Source organism: Chiloscyllium punctatum, chromosome 38 (genome assembly GCF_047496795.1).
Source record: "Chiloscyllium punctatum isolate Juve2018m chromosome 38, sChiPun1.3, whole genome shotgun sequence".
NCBI lineage: Eukaryota > Metazoa > Chordata > Chondrichthyes > Orectolobiformes > Hemiscylliidae > Chiloscyllium > Chiloscyllium punctatum.
The window spans coordinates 66646230-66671430 of record NC_092776.1 but is presented as its reverse complement, the minus strand read 5'-3'; the positions used below and the strand labels follow the sequence as shown (position 1 = coordinate 66671430).

The window sequence follows — 25201 nt, the reverse complement described above, 5'->3', positions numbered from 1 at the left end:
GATGTTGAAGAGGTTTATAAAATCGTGAGGGGCATGGATAGCGTAAATAGACAAGGTGTTTACCCTGGGGTGGTGGAGCCCAGAACTAGAGGATATAGGGTGAGAGGGGAAAATTCAAAAGGAGCCTAAAGGGTAACTAAAATTGTAACACTTAAAAAGCATTTGAATAGGAAGGGTTCAGAGGGATGTTGGCCAAGTGCTGGCAAATGGGAATAGTTTAGGTTAGAATATCTGGTTTGCATAGATGGGTTGGACTGAAGAGTCTGTTTTGGTGCTAGACATCTCTGACTGTGGGATCAGAAAAGTGAACACTGCTCTGATTCACCTCTGGGCTCCTTGATGTCCACTTGTTCATTATCCAGCTTCCTCAGTCTCACATGAGTGTATTTCTGCCATGTTTAGTATTTTACTACTACGTTCACAGACCTTTTTGTAAATGGATTATCCACTGCTACCTGACTCCTGACTGTATGCTGCTCCATTATCAGGCTATTTTTTTCCACAATATCTTTGACAGTCAAGAATTCTTTTTTCCAATAGTGAGTGGATTTTTCTTCCATTTCTGACAGTCAAATTCTGCACCATTTTCATTCCCTATAAGCAACATATTGCACTCCCTGAAACATCATGTGTATTTCTCCTTCCACAGAAACCAGTAATCATTGCCAAAGCCCTGTTGCCTGTGGAGAGGGTGATGTTTGACTTCCTTGTACAGCTGCAGTTTGAATGGTGAAGGCGCTCCCACAACGTGGTTGGGTAAGAGACATTACAGATTATTCACTCAGCAATAGTGAAAAGTAGAAGATATCGTACAAATCAACATGTTTTTAATTTCACAAAAATATTGAGAGCTTTTGACATAAGGCCACAGCTGGAGAATATTATGTCCGGTGACCATAACCATTGCCAAATAAGCAATTTTTCAGGAATGCCTGAAAGGAAGAAAGCAGATCTTAGAGGGTGGGAATTCCAGACCGTGTTGCCTTGGAATCTATAGAAACAGGCACACAGCTGAACTCAAAAATAAACACATCATTGGGAGTCTAAACTAAAATGAGTTATTGAGATATGAAAGGGTGTGTGGTGCAGGAAGATAGGAATGATTACAGCCAGGAATTAAGTCAAGGGTGTGAAAGTAAATTGTTGTTGCTTATAAATGGGAGCCTTTTGATGGATCAGCAAGTTCTGGTACAAGTGAGCACTTGGGCAGTCGAGTTTTCAATATTCTGGAGATTATAGGGAGGGTGATTGTGGGATGCTGGCCAGGAGTGGGTTTAGATAATGAAATCTAGAGTTAACAAAATGAATGAATGAGAGTTTCAGTAAATGAGCTGATACTGTGGTGAGGTCAGGTGATATCACAGAAGTCAAAATCATGGTCTTGGAGTGGGACTGGGCTATCACCCTCACCTCACCTCTGGAATTCAGCTGTTTGTCAGTTTGTGAATCAAGTCTGTAACAAGATCAGGAGCTGAGTGGCCCTGGCAGAACCCAAACTGGGTGTCACAGAAGGTTATTGCTGAGCAGCTGCGTGACAGCACTGTTGATGACACCTTCCATCAATTCACTGCTGAGCGAGTGTCGACTGATGGAGGGAAATTAGCTGGGTTGGCTCTGTCCTGCGTTTCTGTGTTGAACATCCTTGGAAATGTTCCACAATGTCAGTAGGTGCCAGTGCTGGAGCAGTACTTGTCTTGGTGGGCAGCAATTTCTGGAGCACAGCAATCAGTATTATTGCCACAATGTTGGTCAGGCCGACAGCCTTTACACCTCTTCTCCGTTTCTTGATCTGATTTGAAATAAGTTTTCAACCAAGTTGATTCACATCTGTGATGTCAGGGACCAATGGAGAAGGCTCATCCACTTGGCACTGCTGGCTGAAGATTGCTGCAAATACTGTCGTCTTATCTGTTGCATGAATATGTGAGCCCCCTCCATCAGTAAGGGTGGGGATATCTGTGATGTTTCCTGCAGTGAGTTGTTTAATTGCCCATCACCATTCCTGACTAGGTGTGGCAGAACTGCAGAGCTCAGATCTGATCCATTGGTTGTTGGATCACATAGTTCTATTTGATGTTGCTTGCGCTGTTTGGCATGAAGGTTGGGTAGCTTCACCAGGTTGGCACCACATTTTTAGGTATGCCTGGTATTGCTCCTGCGGAACTCTCCATTGAACTCGGCTTGATCCCCTGGCTTGATGTTAATGGTTGAATGGGGAATATACCAAGCCATGAGATTTCAGATTGGGCTGGAGTACAGTTCTGCTGCTGTTTTGGCCCACAGTGAGACAGAAATTGCAGGGTCAAGAGGGCTGATTGTGTTGTTATAATTTCCAGTGCATTGGTAGATGTAACGTGGTCCATCCAGTTTCATTCCTTTGTTGAGTCTGTGCAGTGATTAATACAATGAGTGATTTGATAGGCCACTGTCAGGAATGCAACTTTTTTAAAAAAGGTTTTGTAATTCAAAGTTTGGAAGAAGATTTGTAGCTCGGGTGCTCGTTGTTGTGGTTCTGTTCGCCGAGCTGGGAACAATTCCCAGCTCGGCGAACAGAACCACAACAGGTTTTGTAATTTACACATGAAAGAAGTGAAACTATCATGGTATTCAAACAGATGGAAGACTCAACAGACAATTGAGGTATTTTTCAATGGATAATTTCAGTTACATCACACTAAATTTTTGCTATAAATTCTGTGCCTTAGAATTGTGCCCTCCCCAATCACCTGATGAAGGAGCGGTGCTCCGAAAGCTAGTGTGCTTCCAATTAAACCTGTTGGACGATAACCTGGTGTTGTGTGATTATTAACTGAGAATATTACAGCACTACTAACAGGGCTGCATGTAAACGGGCTCTATCCAGTTAATCAATACATTCGGAAGGATTTCCTCCAAGTTTGATGACGCAATATTCGTCAAAACCGTCAACTTCAACCTGCAATGTTGTTATTAACAAAAACTTCAGGCTGACACAAACTCCCCACCCCACTGTAATGTGGTACCCGGGCCCGGCCCAGGAACTGGAACTGCGACTCAAAACTGTAATCTCAAAGGAAGTGAGCAAACACAATTCTGACAGATTAGTTCTCAAAGATGAGTAGCAAGTTTGAGACAAGGCAGATGGTATGCCACCTTGCACTTAGCTTAATTGTATTTCTTATTTACAGTCGTGTTTTGCAAAGTATAAAGAACTATTTTTTTTCATGGTTGGGGAGTTTTATTCTAGTTGATCACAGTTGCTGCCTCTCACTCCCCAAGTCAAATCATAGGATCAATAACAAAACAATAAACTACAGGTGCTGGAGATCTGAATCCCAGAAACAAAGTGCTGGAGAAACTCAGCAGTTCTGAGGGCATCGGTGAAGAGAAAAATAATGTTACATTTCAATTTCAGTGACTCTTCGTCTGAACAGACAAATGGTCATGAGACTTGGAGCTTACAATGTTTTATTCCCCTCAGAGATGCTGCTGGACCTGCGGTTCTCCAGCACTGTGCTTCCTATATTGGACTTTAGTACTTTTCTGATCTGTTTTGTAAATAATCTCCAAAAGTGAAAGGTTCATTGCAAACATGAGCATAGTTTCCATACTTGAGTTACACAAGCACGTCTCAGTTTCAAAACAAGATCTAACTCAAAATAATATTCCATCTCAAAATTAGCCAAGTTACATCAGTAATACAGCTCCTCCACTCAATGAGGCACTTCAGCACAACATCCTGCAGTGTTACACACAGCCACCTTTACCAAAGAATGATCACATGGCACAAAATTGAAGGCCAAGAGCATGTCTCTTTAAAGGAGCTGAAGTCAAACTCAATTTTTGGAAGGATTTTTATTAAACCTGATTGAACATTTAAATCTCAAAGCATAATCTTTACTTTTTTAAACAAAGTGTGTGGGAAACATCCCTCATCTTGCTAAAGGCTCAGTTCGGCCTGATACATAGAGCCAAAGTTCAAGCAAACATCACATTTTCCATTCACTTCTACAAAGAGCTGACATCACATATCTTCAGGATTTAAAGTATTTTATAAATTGTTTGTAAAATCATTTGTCACATTAAAGAACTGGACAATAAATGTCATTGTATACAATAAGAGTGAAGCCTGTGACAGCAGATTTAGCTTTGGAGGGCAGTGTATGTGCTTTCTAAATTCTGGGAGCATTTTAGGAGACTGCTCCCAGATGGTGATTGTGAGCATATCTGGAATGCGCTGTTTAGATTTGGGAATCCTTGGGAGACAATCTGTGGTTTCAATAGTACTTGGCTTGCATTGTTGGTGTACAGTAAGCAATTCAAAAAGTTATTTATGTATTGTTGTTGACTACCCGAATGGTATTCAAATCTGCCAGGTTGCCTTCAATAGTGTGAATGCATCTATTGTAAATATTTGGAATATTCCAGAACTGCCCAATGCTTTGCAAATTCAGGGGGGACAAAAAAAATCACTGAGTAATTTGAAATTAAGAATCCAAGAGGACGTAACCACTGAAGTATTCAATTCAAATAGTTAAATGGAGTGCTCACATTTAAAATACCTCTTATCCATAGGAATGGACGGACTGACAGAATTGGGACCAAGTTCCTGGCTGGGGAGTGTGAAATGTGCTTTGATAAAGTCACCTGCAATAATTTGGCAAGCTTGGAAATTTTAAAAACAATACGAGCTTCATTGCTGCTCCAGTCGGGTCCCAAGCTCTGTGAAAAAAATAATAACGTTCAGGTTTATTGCATACACTCTGAAACACGTGTTCCTTCTACATATCCTGCAAGTTTCCCTAATGAGCATAGTCCATCCAAATGACGTTGCTAACTTTGGCCAACTCATTTCTTTCCGAGCCTCTATAACCTGAAGAGTGACCAGAAGCAATTACTCCACATATGTGGGAACATTACCGATGAGGATTTTTTCCTTCAGAATTGACTTCCATATATTCAATGCCCAGAACAGATAAAAAGCTTGTTACCTTTTATAGAGCAATGATTCAGTGGGAGTATAACGCCAGCCTTTTCTTGCTTAACAATCAAGCTGCCTAAATTTTAAACATGAACACTTCTTACTAGTTCACTCGATCCTAACAAAATATTTTGTGCGAAACAAATCACATGATACATAGTTATTCAGATAATAAAACAAGTTTGTTCATTGAAGAACCCAGATGAAAAGGTCATGAAATAATGTGAGTTTGATATACTCAATCATCATTTCAAGTGCATTCTCTGCATAAATTCTCCTTTTCCTCCTCGAAGTATTGAACTTCTTGAATAATTGAGAGAATGAGGTCACAGTTGTACAACACAAAATCAGACCCTTTAGTCCAACTTGCCCATGCTGACCAGATATCCAAAATTAATCTAATCCCATTTGCCAGCATTTGTTCCATATCCATCTTAAACCCTTTCTACTGATTATCAGTTTATTTTACTTTATCAGCACTTGAAATACTGACATTTTTTTTCTCCCAACATTGGTTAAAGAAATCATAAGTTCATTCATGCAAGTTAATTTTGTAATCTTTCACAAAGAAACAAGTGAGAACAACATATAGCTGAGTGCAAAACAAAATACTGCAGCTGAGCGATATCTGGGAACACTCTAAAGGTGAGGCACTGATACTGCACAAGTTTGTCACCACGGTTTCAATTACTGACAATAATTTAGTAATGTCTTAGCCTTCACAGAGTTAAGGTAAATGTGCGATATCTGAATTTCATGAATTGGTTCCTATCGCACTTTGATCAACAAAAATTATTCTTGGTTTAATCTTCTCAAAGGAGAAAGTGACGACGAAAGAAGCTGGCCATCAGAGTCGAAAAGTGTCATGCTGGAAAAGCACAGCAAGTCAGACAGCATCCAAGAAGCAAGAGAATTGTTGTTTCGGACATAAGCCCTTCACAGGCCTCAGAAAAATAACTGGCACAGACTTATGCCAATACATCTGTAGAAGGGTCAGAGCATGTTATTATCAGATTAGAGACAAATTTCAGATTTGGTACCATTCAGTGCAACATTTCAGTATGATATTTACATATGTACCTAAAAGAGAAGTTGTCTAAAATTACAAGCTCTAGAATGATTATACGATTAAACCTGGAAATAAAGCTGGTGAACAAGAATGGCAAAGTGAGGTCCCATCAGTATCGCCTTGGGCAGTGTCAAGTAAGAATTTGACAACAGAGTTGCCACTTTGGTGTAACCTGCAGTCTGGCCAAATTGCAGCAAAAATGTGTTCAATTTTATCTGCAAACTATTGAATGCAAAATCCTCCTTGCACAATAATGAGGCAGCATTTTGGGATGTCATTTTTAAAATATATTATTTTCAAAGTTACTCACAATTAAGAGTGATCACTTGGTGCTGTCTGCATAACACAGTACGAAAAGGAATTAACAAAAAAAAACATTATAACCCAAATTCAGAGTCACTACTTCATTGATATTGCATAGGTCCAGCATTTATAAATAATCAATTTTTAAAAATAAATACAGGTACATTTACTAACTCTATTGGAGTACAGTCAAGTTTCTTGCTGAACAGTGACAGGATTGGACAGAGTCCACATGGATTTAAAAGAGGGGGAATCATACTTAGCAAATTTACTGAAAGAATCTACAGAGTTGAATATTAAAGAACGATATTGCAGGACATTCAGAAAAGCTTATCATTAAACATGGTAGACTGGGTTTTGTGAAGAAGAAACTATATTTGACAAATTTACGACAGTTCATTGAGGAGATAACAAGCAGGGCTGATAAAGGGCAATCCAATGATGTTCTATATTTGGATTTTAAAAATGTAAATGATAAGGTGCTACATAAATGTTAATTACACAATTTAGGAGCTCATGGTATCGGGGTAATGTATTAGCATGGACTGAGGATTGGTTAACCACACTGGCTGTTGCTGAGTCCTCACTTGGAGTACTGTATCCAATGTTAACTCCCATATTTAATAAAGGATAAACCAACATCGGAGACCATTCAAAAAAGTTTCATTTAGCTGCTTTGAGGACAAAAGGGTTGACCTATCATGAATAGATAAGCAGGGGTGATCTTATGGAAACAAGATTCTGAGGAGCTTGACAGGGTAGATGTTGACTAGATCTTCTAGCACCAGTGAAGTCTCAAACCAGGGACATTACATAAGGGAACATTCATTTTAGAAAAAGTAAAGAATTTTTTCTCTCAGTGAATGGCTAGAATTTGCCCACCCAAACAATTGTGAAAGTTAAATGTGGGAGGGGAATGGTTGGGTTACTCTGCGGAGGGTTGTTCTGGCTTGTTGGGCTGAAGGGCCTGTTCCCACATACTAGGAAATCTGTGATTCTATCTCAAATTATTTTAAAAGAAGGCAGATAGATTTTTGAAATATTGAGCAGTTGAGGGCTATGCGGATCAAGCATAAAAGAGGTGTTGAGGTCTGGGTTGGCCAAGCCATGATCTGATAGAATGGGGGAACAGGCTGAAGGCGATGAATGCCCTACTCCTGCTCCGATTCCTTTGAGGCTCCATTTCATGTTTTTATGTTTCCAAAGAAGAGCGTGATACAATGTGCTGAAGATCTCAGATGTTGTGAAAATTGGGTGTTTATGTACTGATTCAGTTGGCATTGATTCATCAATCACAGCTATACAGTCATGAGTAGGAAGGCAATTCCCTCCATGAATAAAGGAAATCTACTGCAGAGCTCACACAAAGTGAATTCTTACCCTCAATAAACTCTCCCATCACTTGACCCAACATATCAGCAAAAGCAGGACACACTGCGCATGTTCTAACCAACAAAGGGACCGCGGGGGATTGATGTTAGCGCCGGACCAATGAAAGGACGGTGGGCGGAGCTGGACGACCTCGCGGGAGGTTGGTTTTCCAACCAATTAAAGGGAATGAAGGGCGGAGCTAAACTAAACCATGTGATCATGCGCCTGCGCAGCACAGTGTCGATGTAATGAATGCTCGGAAAGTTATGGAGAGAAAGGATACGGTAAGGGAAACGGGAGAAAAACTGTGATGCTATGAGCGGAGAGGTTTTACAAACAAATTGTGCACGTCGGAACACACAAATTTGAACGTCCCAGTCCCGTGTTTGCAGTAAATGGGGCATGGCCTCGGCGCGGCTGCAGGCCTGAGTGAGCGCCGCCATCTTTATTCGGGACAACGATTAACTGGACACGTGCGGAGCCGCCATCTTTGTAGGGGGCAAGGTGCAGCAAGGCGCATGTGCAGCCTGTATCTAGTATAGAGTCATTGTGATCACAGCAGCCAATACTGCTCTGATTCACCTCTGGGCTCCCTCATAACCACTTTGTCAATATCTAGCTTCCTCACTCTCGAACCATGGGTGTATTTTTGGTCTGTTTACTACTGTATTATTACTTTTATAGACCCTTCGTAAATGAGTTTTTCACTGCGGCCCAGCCCCTAACCATGTTCTGCTCTCTGATCAGATTACTTTTTTCTTGAATATTTTTGACAGTCAAGAATTCTTTTTCCCAACAAGCAAGTGTATGTTCCTTCCATTTCTGACTATCAAATTCTGCACCATTTTCATTCCCTGTAATCCATTTTGCACTCCCTGAAACATCAACTTTGTTTCTCCTTCCACAGATACCAGTGATTAATGGCAAAGCCCTGTTGCTTGTGGAGAGGGTGATGTTTGACTTTCTTGTACAGCTGCAGTTTGTGTGGTGAAGGTGCTCCTGCAATGTGTTTGGGTAAGTGGCATTATAGATTATTCATTCAGCAACAGTGATGATTTGAAAATAATGTCCAAATCAACAACAGTTTGTATTTTTATTATCATGCTTATAATTTCACAAAAATACTATTCAGAACTTTAGACATAAGGCCAGAGATGGAGATATTAGGTCAGGTGACCAAAACCATTGCCAAATAAGCAGGTTTTGAGGAATGTCTTAAAGGGGGAAAGCAGACCTGTGAGGTTTTAGCTGTGAATTTCAGACCTTGTTGCTTTGGCAACTGTAAAACCAGCCACACAGGTGAAGTAATGAATCAACAGGTCATTGGGAGTCTTGAACAGAACGGGTTGTCGAGGTCTCAAAGGGTGTGAGATGCAGCAAGCTAGGGATTATCACAGCCAGGAATTAAATCAAGCGTGAGAATTTTAAATTGAGGGATATTGGCCAGGTGCTAGCAGGTGAGACTAGATTGGGTTGGGGTATCTGGTCGGCATGGACAGGTTGGACCGAAGGGTCTGTTTCCTTGCTGTACATCTCTATGGCTGTATGCTGTTGATTATAATTAGGAGCCTTTTGATGAATCAACAAGCAGAGATTTAGACTTTCTTGAGATTGCAGGGAGGTTGAATGTGGGAAACTGGCCCTGAGTGTGTTTGGAAAATGAAGTCTGGAGGTAACACAAGGTGGATGAAAGTATATGAGCTGAGACAAGGTTGGAATCAGCTAGAAATAGTGGTCTTAGAGTGGGACTGAGTTATCACCCTCACCTCACCTCTGGGATTAAACTGGTTGCCAGATTGTGAATCAGGGCGGGAACACAATCGGGAGCTGATTGGCCCTGGTGGAGCCTAAAATGAGCGTCGCTCAGCTGACTGTTGCTGAGCAGCTACTGCTTGGTAGCCCTGTCGATGACATCTTCCATAACTTTACTGCTGGTTGAGTGTGGACTGATAGAGTGAAATTGGCTGGGTTGGATTGCCCTGTGTTTTTGTGTTGAACATCCCTGGGCAATGTTCCACATTGTCGGTAGGTGCCAGTGCTGGAGCTGTACGTGGCTCGGCGGGAGGAAAATTCTGGAGCACAAGCCATCAGTATTATTGCCAGAATATTGGCAGGGCCCATAGCCTTTGCACTACTTAACCATTTCTTGATTTTATTCAAACTCAACTGAACTGGTTTAAAACTCACATCTGTGATGTTGGAAACCACTGGAGAAGGCTGAGATGGATCATCCCACTTTGCACTTCTGGCTGAAGATTGCTGCAAATGCTGTCATCTTATCTGGTGCACGGGTGTGTGAGGCTCCTCCATCAGTAAAGGTGGGGATATCTGTGATGCTTCCTCCAGTGAGTTGTTTAATTGTCCATCACCGTTCACAACTGGGTGTGGCAGAACTGCAGAGCTCCGATCTGTTCCACTGGATGTAGGATCACTTAGCTCTGTTGCTTGCTGCTGATGCTGTTTGATATGCAGGTAGTTCTGTTTGATAGCTTCACCAGGTTGGCACTTCATTTTTAGATCTGCCTGGTGCTGCTCATGGCATGCCTTCCTTTCCTGTCCATTGTGATGGGTGAGAGCAGGATTTACAAACCCATGAGATTACAGATTGTGCTGGAGTACAGTTCTGCTGCTGTTGATGTCCCAAGGTGCCTCAGAGATAACCAGTTTGAGATCCTACATCTCTTCAAAGTCTGTCCCATTTAGAACAGTGATAGTGTCACTCAACACGGAGGTTTATCTCAACTTTAAGGCAAGACTTTGTCTCCAAAAGGATTGTGTGATGGTCGCTCGTACCGATACTGTTATGGACAGATGTATCTGCAGCTGGTCAATTCATTACAATGAGATCAAGTATGTTTTTCCCTCTTGTTGGTTTCCTCACCACCCACTGCAGATTCAGTTGAGCAGCTATACCCTTTAGGACCTGGCCAGCTCAGTCAGTAATTCTGTTGCAGAGCTAGTCTCGATTGTGGACATTGAAATCCTGTACCCAGAGTACATTTGACACCATTTTATTGCCTCAGTGCTTCCTCCAAATGTTATTCAACACTAAGGAGAAGTGATCGATCAGCCAAGGGAGGACGGGACGTGATAATCAGCAGGAGCCATGAGACTTCCTGGTCTCCGGAGCCAATGCTGAGTACTCCCAGGGCAAATCCTCCCTGTCTGTACACCACTGTGCCACCACCTCTGCCTGGTCTGTCCTGCCGGTGGGACAGGACATATCCAGAGATTTCAGGAGAAAGTGAAGACTGCAGATGCTGGAGATCAGAGTCAAGAGTCTGGTGCTGGAAAAGCACAGCAGGTCAGGCTGATGAAGTGTTTAGGCTCGAAACGTCGATTCTCCTGCTCCTCGGATATGGCCTGACTGTTGTGCTTTTCCAGCACCGCACTGTCAAGATCTAGGGATTGTGATGGTGGTGTCTGGTCATTGTTTGTAAGGGATGATTTCGTGAGTATGACTATGTCAGGCTGTCCCTTGACTAGTCTGTGAGACAGCTCTCCACATTTTGGCACCAAAAACCATATGTTAGTGAGGAGGACGTTGCACCATCGAGAGGGCTGATTCTGTGGTTGTAATTTCTGGTGCCTTGTTAGTTGCCAACTGGTCCATCCAGTTTCATTCCTGTGTTGAGACTTTGCAGTGATTAATACAGTGAGTTGCTGGCTGGGCCGCTGTCACCCCCCACCCCCCTCACCCCCCACCCCAGCCAGATCGTAATCCACTCCTTTGTCTTTCCAAATGTTCTGGTCTCTCTTTGGGTTCTGTCCCTGCCTATTATTTACTCTTTAACCCCCTATCTCCTGCAGGACAAAGATCTGCAGGTTAGTTGAATTGGCGAAGCTAAATTTCCCATAATGTTCAGGGATGTGTAGATTAGGTGCATTAGTCAGGAGAAATATACAGTAATAGGGTAGGGGAATGAGTCTGGGTGGGATACCCTTCGGAGGGATGCTGTGGAAGTTTTGGGCCGAATGGCCTGTTTCCACACTTGTCAGGATTCTAATTTTCCCAGCTCCCATCGGTTCTGAGGAAGGGCCACTGGACAGATTTCTGTTCCCAGATGCTGCTAGACCTGCTGAGCTTTCCATGTAGCTTCCAGGTTTGATTCAAACAGGCGGAGGATCTCACCACTGACCTCACAATGGGGTCCAGCTGATTGGTGGAAGTTTCAGACCAATAGGAAAAGGTGGTGGGACTGGTGGACCAAGTGGAACCAGCTGGTCATCCAAACAATGGGATGAATGAGGGGCGTGGCCAGTGGGATGACACGTCACCAGTAACTCAGCCGATGCAGTGCCACGTGACTTGGCCGTTGGTGAATGTGGGAGACGCAAACAGGGAAGGGGAGAGTGGCCTTGGAGACGGACATAATGAGTCACTTTAGACTGGGAAGTTTTAATTACATTCTGTGCAGTTCGTAAGTCTGAATTAGAAACTCTTAATCCAGCGTTTGCAGCAGATGGGAAAATGACTGCGGCCCTTAGGCGGTGATAGGCCCTGGGATATGGCCGCCATCTTTATTGGGGGCAAGGTACAGGTGAGGCGCATGTGCATGTCCACTCCCTAGGATGGGGGGTTTCGATTTGAAGAGAGGCATTTACACATCAAGCACATACCAAGAGAACAGTACGTCTTTATATTCTTCCTGCACTGACTGTGAGTTTTGTTTTGAGAATTCATTTCATAGGATATTAAATCAGAATAATTGAGGCTGGGATCTCAAAAGCAAGTTTTTACAGTCAATGGAGTCATCAGGATCTGAATATCATTGGCATTTAACTGTGGAAGGAGAAAGGTTTATCTGTTTTGTTTGTGGGAAGATATCTCCAATATTTTTGTTCAGCAGAAAAATGTACAAATTCGTGGTTGGATCACCCTTTGGCTGTGTGCTCTGTTCTGGGCCCTGCAGCTGAGGAAGGAGATATTGGCCTGAGAGGGAGCACAGATTTATCCAAATTACACCTCGTCTCTTTGTAAGAACTCTCAGATTTAGACCCAATCACCCACTTCATGATGTTAACCTGTAAACTTCATATTTTCAATTACCTGCAAACTTCCCATTAAAAATCCATTTGGGCTCAAATTGCAGTACTTTTCCAGGTGGAATGTTCCAGCTTCTGACAACTGTCTGTTCATTCAGAAACTGCTGAGGTCCATGTTGGCTCTGGGGTTACAAAGGGCTGAATTGAAAGATGAGGTGCTGTCCCTGAGCTCCCATTGAGATGCATTGGATCAGTACAGGAGGCTGAGGGCAATGTAGGTATGAGCAGACAATGAAAATGACAGGGCTGCACTGTGAGGGCTGCTTGGCTCAATGAGAGTGTTTTGGAGTTGGGTGTAAACAGACTGAAGTGAGACAGGGAGAAGGTGAAGCTGAAACTCAGTTTTAGTTCAGGCCATTCAGAAATTCTCATGGTCCCAATGTGAACAGCCAGTTTTTAAGTGATACCTGCTGAGTATTTATTAACAGTTGTTAAAGTACTTTTCCTGAGGGCAGTTGAGAGTTAACCACATTGCTGTGGGTCTGGAGTCACATGTAGGCCAGACCAGGTGAGGATGACCGTTTCCTTCCCTACAGGACATTAGTGAACCAGATGGGTTTCTAACAATCAACAATAGTTTCATGGTCACCATTCACCTTTTCATTCGAGATTGTATTGAGTTCTGATGCCACCATCAGCCATGTTGGGATTCTATCCCTAATCCTCGGAATATTGCACATGTCACTCACCTGGCAGGAATACCATTAAGCCATTGCCTCCCTTTTTAACAATGTTTAAAAGAAAGTTCCATCATTCTACATGTACAATGTGAGATAAAATACTGCAACGTCCATGTGTCAGCCTCTCCAAAAGGTCAATCAACAGAAATTTGTTTGGGGGTGAAATATTTCACTTCTTTTTGGGGGGGGGGTTTATTCACCAAAAATGAATCCAAATAAAAATCGTACGCCACGGACATGTAATTTCTGAAGCCGGAGGGGGATTACAGAGACAGGGAGGGTTGTGGGGCCAGAGGGGGATTGTTGTCCAAACATCACTGTGGTGTACATGGACTGCAGCATTTCAGGAGGCGGTTAACCACCACTTTCTCCAAGACAAGTAAAGGTGGCCAATAAATACTGGTCTGGGCAGCAAAGGCAACCCCCAGTGAATAAAACCAAGCAGTGACCTCTCTGAGCTGACTTGCTGTGAAGTTAAAAACCTCTATGGAAATGGAGTGGGCAGAGAAGAGAAACAGTGACATTTCACAGCTGCCCTCAGAGAGACCTCACCCTTGGAAGTACTCAGAGCCAGGGATCAGCTCAGTGAGTTTCAGTCTCTTCAAATATCAATTTTAGTTGGTTTTATTTTATTCAATCTACAATAGTGAGTAAGGTGAGGATTTCTTTTTAATGTCTTACAGTCTCTTGATTAAGTGTTTAAGATATGAACCGTAAGCATTAAGTTATTCTCGGGCAGTATTTTTCGAGCAGTAAGACTGTGCCTTTGTCTTGGTCTGTAGATTGTTAAGGCAGAGGGATGGTCTGTTGTAGAGTGGCGTGCTGTTCCTGTCGGATGTAGGAAATTAGGGAGAGTCTCCATGATCCTGATTGTCTGCAGCAAGTGTGATTGAAAATCCTATTGGATTGCATGGATTGGTGGAGGAGTGATTAAAGGCAGTGAGGGATTGACAGGAGCCTGGGCGTGTGATAGGTGGCAGTGTAAGGAATGCAGGATACTGCAGATACAGTCAGGTAGATGGGTTACCTCCAGGAAAGCTAGGAGGGGTAGGTCGGTACTGCAGGAGTCTCCTGTGGCTATCCCCATCTCAGACAAGTATACTGTTTTGGAAAATGTAGGTGGTAATAGACTTTCAGGGGAATGTAGCACTGACAGCCAAGTTACTGGTACTGAGACTGGCTTCTAACATAATGTGAGGTATATCCAGTTCCACACGATCGATGGTGATAGGGGACTCTCTAGTCAGAGGCACAGTCTGCCATTTCTGCAGCTGACAGTGAGACATCAGAATGGGGTGGTGCTGCCCTGGTGCCAGTATCAAGGATGTTTCACAGAGGGAGAAGAATATTCTCAAAAGGGAAAATAACCAGTGGGAGGACATTGTACATTGATACCAATGGCACAGGAAGGGGAAAGCATGGGGTCCTGACGAGCAGGGAGATTTGCTAGTGCCACTCGGGAGGCATTAAACCTGTGAGGGAGTCGGGATAATCCTAAAGAGATAGTGAGAAAAGAGGTGAGTCTGAGGCTGGTACTGTTCACCAGTCAGACTGTCAAGGCAGGCAAGAGCAAGTCACAGAATGAGGTGTGACGGACCAGTTTCACTGCATTTATTTCAGTGCAAGAGACCTGACAGGTCAGGCAGGTGGGCTCAGGGTATGGTTTTGAACATGGCACTGGGATATTACCACAATTACAGGGGCATCACTCAGGGATGGATAGGACTAGCAGCTTAATGTTCCAGGGTACAGATGCTATAGCAAGGATAGAAAGGGGCCAACAGAGCAGGGAGAGAGGTGTTTTCGATTAGAGATAACATTATGGCTGGGCTTCGGGAGGATATTCCTGGGAGTACCTCCAGGCAAGTTATTTGGTTGGTACTGAGAAATAACAAAGGGATGACCATCTTACTGGGATTGTATTATAGATTCTCTCCCAATAGTCAGCGGGGAATTGAGACACAATTTTACCAGGAGACCTCAGTTATCTGTAAGAATAATATGGATACAATGATAAGGGGTTTTAACTTGACCAACATGGCCTCGGAGTGCTGTAGTGTTAAGGGCTTGGATGGAAAGGTATTTGTTCAGTGTGTACGAGAACATTTCAGATTCAGTTTGTAGGATGTACCTGCTAGAGAAGGAACAAAACCTGACCTGTTTTTTTTAATTCATTCACAGGATGAGGCTGTCACTGGATCGGCCAGCATTTATTGCTGCGTTTACCCAGTTGGAGTCAACCACGTTGCTATAGGTCTGGAGTCCCATGCAGACTAGACCAGGTAAGGATGGCATTTTCCTTACCTAAAGGTCGTGAGTGAACCACATTGGTTTTTCCAACAATTGACAATGGATTCCTTGTCGTCACTAGATTATTTTTTCCAGATATTTATTGAATTCACGTTCCAAAATCTGCCGTGATGGGATTCAAACCCGGGTCCCCAGAACGTTATCTGGGTCTCTGGATTAACTGTCTAGCGATAATTTCACTCCGTCATCACTGCCCCTTAGGAAATGAGGCAGGGTGAGTGACTGAGGTATCAGTGGGGCAGCGCATTAGCACCAAAGATCCCACAGTATTGTGGCTCAGTGGTTAGCGCTGCTTCCTCAGCACCAGGGACCTGGGTTTGTTTCCAGTCTCTGGCGACTGTCTGTGTTGGAGTTGGCACATTCTCCCCAGTGTCTGTAAGGGTTTCCTTCAGGTGTTCCAGTTTGCTCCCACAGTCCAAAGATGTGTAGGTTAGTTGGATGAACCACGTTAAATTTCCCATAGTGTCCAGATGCAGTATATGAGGTTTTGGGATGTGCAGGCAAATCTCTGCCTGATGTGAAAAGATCCTTTTGTGGTCTTGGACAGAGGTCAGAGGGAGGTGTGGCCGCATGTTTTACATCTCCCATGGCAGCAAGGGAGGGTCAAGGGTGTGGAGCGTGGGTTGGTGGGAGGGTGTGGACCGAACATGGGAGGTGCAGAGGGAATGGTCTCTGCGGAACACAGATAGGGTTGGGGAGGGAAATATGTCTCTGGTGGAGTCTGACTTTAGGTCGCAGAAATAACAGCGGTTAATGCGCTGTATCTGGAGATTAGTGGGGTGGAAGGTGAAGACCGCAGGGTTATATTCTTTATTGTGGCTGGAGGGGTGGGGTTAAGGCGGAGGTACGGGAAGTGGAGGGTATGTGTTGGAGGGCATTGTTGATCAAGTCAGAGGAAAATTACGGTCCTTGAAGTCGGCCTTTCTGGGATGTCCTGGAATAGGATCCAAAGAGATTAAACAAATATATCACAGACAAAAGATTAACTGGATCAGAGAATAGGAACCCTTAAAGGTCAACAAGGCTGTCTATGCAACCACAGGGGGTGCGAAAGAAATGCAAATATTTCACGTCATTTTAACTGGAGAAGTATATGGAAGCTCGAGAGTTTGGAGAAATAAACACTGGTAACTTGAAAAGTGTCCATATTACAGAGGAGGTGGTACTGGATGTCTAGGTGGATAAAGCCCTGCAACCTGATCAGGTGTATCCTGGAACTTTCTGGAAATCTAGGGAAGTGATTGTTGGGCCTCTCCTGAGGTATTTGTATCGTTGATAGCTACAGGTGAGATGCCATTATTTTTAAAAGGTGGTAAGGAGAGGACATGGAACAAGAGAACAGTGAGCCTGAAGTCAGTGGCAGGCAAGTTGTTGGAAAGGATTCTGAGGGACAGGATATCCATCTATTTGGAAAAGTAAGGAATAATCAGGGAGAGTCAATGTGGCTTTGTACATGCACAATTGGGTCTCACTAAATTGAGTGAGTGTTTTGAAGTGACAAAGAAAATTGATTAATCCAGGCGGTGAATGTTGTATATATGGACATTCAACAAGGTTCCACAAAGCAGACCGGTTAGCAGGGTTAGATAACATGGAATGCAGGGAGAGCAAGCCATTACAAAACTGTTTTGAAGGTAGGAGACAGAGGATGATGGAGGGTTACTTTGCGGACTGGAGGCCTGTGAGCAGCAATGTGCTGCAAGGATGGATATTGGGCCCTTAAATAAATGACTTGGATGTGAATATGTGAGGTACGGTCTGTAGGTTTACAGAAGACACCAAAATTGGAGGTGTAGTGGACAGTGAAGAAGGTTAGTTCAGAATACAACAGGATCTTGATCAGATGGGCCATTGGAGCAAGGAATGGCAGACAGAGTTCAATTTAGATAAATGCGAGCTGTTGTATTTTGGAAAAGCAAATCAGGGCAGGACTTATACACTTAATGGTAAAGTCCTGGGGACATTGCTGAACAAAGGGACCTTGGAATGAAGGTTCATAGTTCCTTGAAAGTAAAGTCACAGGTAGGTGGGGGAGTGAATGCAGCATTTGGTACGCTCCCCGTTATTGGTCAATGCATTGAATGCAGCTGTTGTAACGTCATATTGTGGCTGTACAGGGTACTGATTACAGATCTTCTGGAGTTCTGTTTTCAGTTCTGATCTCCCTGTTCTTGGAATAATGTTGAGAAACTTGAAAGGGTTCAGAAAACATTTGCAAGGACTTTGCCAGGATTGGATGGTTTGAGCTATTGGGAAAGGCTGAATAGGCTGGGAGTATTTTCCCTGGAGGGTTGGAGACTGAGAGGTGATCTCATAACATCATGAAGGGCATGGATAAGGTGAGCAGTCAGGGACTTTTTCCCAAGTTCGGTGGGTCCAGAACTAGAGGGTACAGGCTTAAGGTGAGAGGGAAAAGATTTAAAAGGGATCTAAGGGGCATCTTGTTCATGTTGAGGGCATTGCATGTATTGAATGAACTGCCAGGGGAAGGGGTAGAGGCTAGTACAATTGCAGCATTTAAAAGGCATTTGATTGGGTACATGAAGAGGAAGGTTTTAGAGGGATAAGGGTGAACCGCTAGCAAATGGGTCTCCATTAATGCTCTCCGTTATTGGTCAATACATTGAATACAGAAGCTGAGATGCCATATTGTGGCTGGACAGGACGTTGATTAAGCCACTTCTGGAATTCTGTTTTCAGTTTGAATTACTCTGTTCTGGGAAGGATGTTGTGAAACTTGAAAAGGTTTGGACAAGATTTACAAAAACGTTGCCAGGATTGGAGGATTTGGGCTACAGGGAGAGGCTGAATAGGCTGGGGCTATTTTCTCTGGTGAGTCAAAGGCTGAGAGGTGACTTCATGGAGATTTATAAAATCACGAGGGGGGTGGATAAGGTGAGCAGCCGGGGTTCTTTTTCCTGAGGTTAGGTGGGTCCAAAACTAGAGCGCATGGTTGAGAGAGCAACGATTTACAAGGAATCGAAGGGCAACGTTTTCAAGCTGAGTGTGGTGTGTGTATGGAATGAGCTGCCACATGCAGTAGTGGAGGCTGATAAAATCGCAACATTTAAAAGGCATCCGATTGGGTACGTGAACAGTAAGGGTTTTGATGGATACAGGCCAATAGCTGGCAAATGGGACTCCAGTAGTATAGGATTCCTAATTGGTATGGATGAATTGGACCGAAGTTCTGTTTCTGTGCTGTACATGTCAATGACGTTAATAAACTAAGATGCGTTCCTCTTTCGTGGAGAGCAAGCTGCAGCACAGATAATTGTCCTTGGAGCTGAGAAGGTGAAGCAGTGACTTTGACCTGGTGCAGATTTGGTTCCAAGGTCTTGAATTTGTGGAGAGAGAGGAATTGTTAACACTGTCACAACTTTTAGTAACTACTTTCAAGTAATTGGCAAATAATACAAAGTGAAAATGTGAACACTATTTTACTCAGTAAGTTCTGAGCATCTGGAACAGTCTGAACGACACAGATTCAGCAGGTATTCTGAAACAGACTTGGAATTTTACTTTTTAAGGAAAGATTTGGGGGCCTGTGGGCAATTAGGAGGGGACTTGGGACAGATTTGCAGCATCTCCAGAGGGAGAGAGTACAGCCCCAATGGGCTGAATAGGCCCCAGGCCCTGTGCTCTGTGATACTGCCCCATTCACTCTGAATGATGAAGCTCATCCCAGGGCAGAGAGAGGGATTAGCCCTCCACTCTCATCACAATGGGGCCCAGCTGATTGACGGCAGCTCCAGACCAATGGGAGGAGAGTCGGTGTGGTCCTGCAGCCAATGGGAGTGAATGAGGGGTGTGGCCAGCAAGATGACACCTGTCCATGAGCTGTGCAGGTGCAGTGTCACTGTTTGGGGTTGGGAGAGACAGCAGAGACTGGGACAGAGGCTGTGGGACCTGAATTACAAACTCCCGGTAAATTAGAACCAAAAGAACTGCGGAAGATGTAAATCAGAAACAACAACCAGGAGGTTCTGGAAAAGCTCGGCAGGTCTGGCAGCATCTGTGAAGAGGAATCAGAGTTAAAGTTTAAGATCCGGTGTCCCTTCCTCAGAACTGATACTGAGAGAAAAAAATGTTGGTTTATATGCAGCAGGTAGGGTTTAGGGGAGGATGCAAGGAGTAAAGGATAGGTGGGGATAGAGCGAGAAGAAGGATTGGATAAAGGAGTCGATAACGATCTGGCTGGGGGAGGGTGATTAGCTGTTAATGGAGACTGTTAGTGGCTAACCATAGGTAGTGTGTAATGACAGGCTGTGAGAACGAGGCCTGGTGTGTGGGGTAGGGGGGCTAGGACATGGTGTTGCTAAACTATGGTTAGCCACTAACTGTCTCCGTTGTAAGCTGTTCTCCACAGACATCACTCCATGATTGGAGCTGCAGAGGACAGAGCTGCAGATGGGTGGCACGGTGGCACAGTGGTTAGCACTGCTGCCTCACAGCGCCAGAGACCCAGTTTCTGTTCCCACCTCAGGCAACTGTCTGTGTGGAGTTTGCACATTTTCCCCGTGTCTGCGTGGGTTTCCTCCGGGTGCTTCGGTTTCCTCCCACAGTCCAAAAATGTACAGGTTAGGTGAATTGGCTCTGCTAAATTGCCCGTAGTGTTAGATGTAGGGGAATGGGTCTGGGTGGGTTGCTCTTTAGATGGTTTGTCTGATCTAAACACCTCTTCAATATCCTTCCCAACCCCCTCTGTACTCCTCAAAGATGTATCTTAAAGTTGTTCTCTTTAATCAATGTTTCAGGCATTTGTGAAGCACTTTAGGAGAATTGTCAGTGTGAAAGGCTCCATACAATGCAGGTTGTTGTTGTTAATGTCTGACATTAGGAGAAACAGGAATGAACACTCTCTTATACCTGATGAACAGCAGCAAAAGCAAGAAGCACTGAGCATGCTCCAGCCCACAAAGGGCCTCTGGTGATTGATCTCAGTGCAGGACCAATAAGAGGATGGGGACGGGGCTGGAAGACAAGGGAGTGCCGGTTGGTCTGAGTGAATGAGGGGCGTGGCTACACTCAACCACGGGATAAACTTCTGGATTAGTGGTGCTGGAAGAGCACAGCAGTTCAGGCAGCATCCAAGTAGCAGTGAAATCGACGTTTCGGGCAAAAGCCCTTCATCAGGAATAAAGTGATACCACGTGATAAGCTTCACTGGCAGCACTGTGATGTTGTGACCAAGGCATTGGAAATGTGTGAAGGTGCAGGGCATGGTTAAGGAAAGACCTATTGACCAGGAAGAGAAGGAAATTTTAATGCAACGGGCTGAGACGTTTTACAGAAATTAGTGCACATCGGAAAACACAAATTTGAAAATCCCAGGCCCGTGTTTGTGGCAAATGGCAAAATGCTTCAAATGGTGAAAGGTGTGAGTGATTGCCACCATCTTTATTGGGGGCAGTGATCCATGGGACACGTGTGTGGCCGCCAACTTTGAGAGGGGCAAGCTGTAGGGGGACGCATGCGCAGCCTTCCTTGGCAGGGAGTGATAGGGCAGGATTTACACAGAGTCTCAGAGTCAGGATGTTTTCAATGTCAAAGAGTGTGATGCGAGAAAAGCACAGCAGGTCAGGCAGCAGCCGATTGGTGGGAAGGAAGATGGAAACGTAGGACAGCTCAAAAGGGCAATGCCAAGTTGGAACGCTGGATCTGGGATAAGGTGGGGGGAGTGGAAATGAGGAAACTGGTGAAATCCACATTGATCCCATGTGGTTGGAGGATCTGAACACAGATGATGAGGCGTTCTTCCACCAGGCATCAGATGTCTGGGATTTGGCGGTGGTGGAGGCGGCCCAGGACCTGCATATCTTTGGAGCGGGAAGGGGAGTTAAAGTCTTTGGCACAGGCTGTTTGGCTTGTTCAGTGTTTTACTGTTACTTTCACAGACCTTTTGTAAGTTAATTTTCCTCTGCTGCCCAACCCCTGACAATGTGCTGCTCTCTCAACGGACTAAATTTTCCACAGTATCTTTGCCAGTGAATAATTATATTTTTCAACAATAGAGTGCATTTTCCTTCCATTTCTGACCATCAAATTCTGCAACATTTTAGTATTTCCTGAAAAGCGTTTAGCACTCCCTGAAATATCAACTATGTGTTTTTCCCTCCACAGACACCAGTGATCGATGCCAAAGCCCCATTGCCTGTGGAGAGGGTGATGTTTGACTTCCTTGTACAGCTGCAGTTCGTGGGGTGAAGGTGCTCCCACAATGTTCTTGGGTAAGAGATGTTACAGATTATTCACTCAGCGACAGTGAAGAGTTGACAATGTGTGTGCAAATCAACAACAGTTTGTATTTTTATCATTTTTATAATTTCACAGAAATTGAGAATTTCTGACATAAGGCCACAGATGGGGATATTAGGTCAGGTGATCAAAAGTATTGCCAAATAAGGCGGTTTTCAGGAATACCTTAAAGGAGGAAAGCAGGTCTGAGAGGGTCAGGGAGCGAATTCCAGACCGTGTTTCCTTGGCAACTGTCGAAACAGCCAGACCAGTGAAGCAATGAATAAATGCATCTTTGGGAGTCTGAAAGAAAATGAGTTGTCGAGGTCTCACAGGTTGTGTGGTGCAGGGAGACAGGGATGTTCACAGCCAGGAATTACATCAAGGGTGAGAATTTTAAATTGTTGCTTGTTGATTCATCAAAAGACTCCTGTTTACAAGTTTTGGTACAAGTGAGCACTTGGGCAGTAGGGTTTTAGATACTCTTGAGATTATATGTAAGTTGAATGTGGGAGGCTGGCCAGGAGTGTGTTTGGGTAATGAAGTCTGGAGATAACACAGGGATGGACGAGTATTTCAGTAAATGAGCTGAGACTAGGGTGGAGTTGGGTGATGTCACTGATGTAGAAATAGCAGTTTTGGAGTCTGGCTCCTAACCCTCACCAATTCACAAATATTGTTCCTTGTTCTGTCTGTCTTTTCTGGTTATGTCCTTCTCTCCAATTCTGCTAAGAACTAATATTTGACCTCGGGGTTATTGGAAAATCCTGCTCCATCTCCACTCTCCCTTTCCTTTCTGAATTCCTCATATGTGGTGTCCATCCAGGATCTATCTTTGTCCCCTCCTGTATCTCACCTACATACTGCCAGGAGGTGACATCGTATTGGTTTCACATGTACACTGACAATGCCCAGCTCTCTCTCCCTATCATCCCCCTCCATTGCTCCACTGTTCCTGATTCATCAAACTGCTTACCACTCGATTGGCTGCAATTTCCTCCAATGAAACACTGCAATGGTTAAACCCATTGCCTTCAGTTGCTATTACAAATTCCTTTCCCTTACTGCTGAGCCCCTCCCTCTCACTGGGAAATGCCTGAGGCAGAACTACACTCTTCACAATATTGTTCTCATATTCTGACCCCAAGGTGATCTTCTGATCAGACATCTACACAATCACAAACACCAGGAACTCCAATCTCTAAAATGTTGCTTTTCTCCACCTCACCCCAGCTCCATTGCTACTGAAACCCCTTACCCATGTCTGTGTTGCATTAAAGTTGACAAATCTAAAACAGAACCCTTGATTCTGCAACTGACCCAGAGTCTGGTTCCAGGTTCCCTCATGATGGGACACATCCTCTCAGTATTTACCCTGTCATACCCCTTAATAAGCCGATATGTTTCAATAAGATCCCGTCTCATTCTCCCCCAAATCCAGTGAGTCGAGTCCCAACTTCTTCAGCCTTTTCTTAAAAGAGAGTCCCTGCAAACCAGGGATCATCCCAGTCAATCTTCTTTGAATGCCTTCGATGAAGTGATGTATTTCCTTAAATAAAGGGACCAAAACATCTCTCTGTGGTCTCACTCGCACTTTATAAAGTTGCTCTCAGGTATATACTCCCAACTCTTATACTGCAAATCCCTTCAAACAAGGAACAATGTTTCATCTCCCTCCCTGATGACCTGTTGTAACTGTGTGCTAGCTTTCTGTGTTTCCTGCACAATTACCTCCTGGTCTCTTTTGTGTTGCAGCTTTCTACAGTTTCCACCATTTAAATAGTCCTCTGTTTTTTTATTACCTCCTCCAAAATGAACAACTTCACATTATCCCAAGTTATGCTCCATTTGCCAACTTGGTGTCCACTTCTCCAACAAATCCCTCTCTGTAAACAGTTTATAATCCTTTTGGTAGTTTACTGTTCTGCATTTTCTCGGAGATTCCCCCCTCATTCTTCTAAACCTTTCCAGGGAGAACCGGGCAGTGGGAAGCATACTGAGTTGCTATCTTTTTAGAGAGACTCTTTGAAATGACTGGGAGGATCTTGCTGCCCTTTGGTCAGAATGGAGACAACTTGCCCATCAAGCTGCATGAGCCTTTCACTCCCCATGTCTTATTGATGAGGCACAGCGGCAGCACGGAAGGAAAGAAAAGGAAGCAAATCCTGCTCTCCACATCTCACTGACTCTTGCAATATTCTGTCCCATGTGTCAAAGATCTGTCCTGTTCAGTCACATGAAGTCCCAAGTTGGAAACTCACAGAAACCCACATAGATTTCCCCCTGAACTGACTGCTGGTCTCCACAAGGGGTAATGTGTCCAGTCATCCTGGGCCACGAGGAGGGGATGGTGTGAGTTTCTAACCTGACCTGACAGTGACAGGTTTTATAAACTTGTATTACAGGATACTACAGGTGGATATTCAGATGGGAATCTAAGTAATGGTAACGCCAAACTCTGATTGAATTACTCCATTCATCAGGACCTGGATATCTGCACTGTGTGTGAGTGTTTTGTTCCATCTCAATTCCATTTTCTGCATAAAAATTCTCCTTTGAATCAAACCACCCTGTCAATAGATCTCCCTGAAATCTTCAATATGTGTCCTGTAATCCTTTTATGATGAGTTGATGAGTGTAAGGCTTAACATCCTGATGTATATGTTTTGTTAGCACTTGTCTCTCAGCTCCCCTCAATTTCCTTTGCTACAAGGAGAACAATCTCAGTTTTCCCAAACCCCTGATCCCCCAATGTCTGTTTGTTGTCTATAAGGCACACATCAGGATCATGTTGGAACATTCTCCACTTGCCCTCAACAGTATTAAAGAAAGCGAATGTCCTCCAGGACAAAGCACTGTGCCTGAGTGGTGTCCCATCCACCACCTTCAGCATTCCCTATCTCCACCCCTGAGGTACAGTGACATCACTGTGTAAAAGGTAAAGTCAGCATTGTCGTACCAGACCATAGGGTTGCTCTCTTATTAGGGAGAGATGCCTGGTGGTGGTTTAGCCTGAAGATAACCACAGCCCAGGCAAAGGGAGAGGTTGAGAATGAGAGTCCATCTATTGTAGATGGATATTCTTGATATAGAACATAGAACATAGAACAATACAGCACAGAACAGGCCCTTCGGCCCACGATGTTGTGCCGAACTTCTAACCGAGATTAAGCACCCATCCATGTACCTATCCAAATGCCGCTTAAAGGTCGCCAATGATTCTGA

General features: G+C 44.0%; 1 long non-coding RNA gene across 1 annotated transcript in view; it reads left to right on the top strand.

Annotated features, from left to right (window-relative positions):
- Positions 1-7925: 7925 nt before the first annotated feature.
- The window catches only part of LOC140463738 (uncharacterized), a 44409-nt gene continuing 27133 nt past the window's right edge, over positions 7926-25201 (top strand). The window contains exons 1-5 of the long non-coding RNA XR_011954765.1: positions 7926-7987; positions 8611-8717; positions 15611-15711; positions 21863-21969; positions 24382-24481. This is a non-coding gene — a long non-coding RNA (uncharacterized lncRNA). The remainder of the gene's footprint in view (positions 7988-8610; positions 8718-15610; positions 15712-21862; positions 21970-24381; positions 24482-25201) is intronic.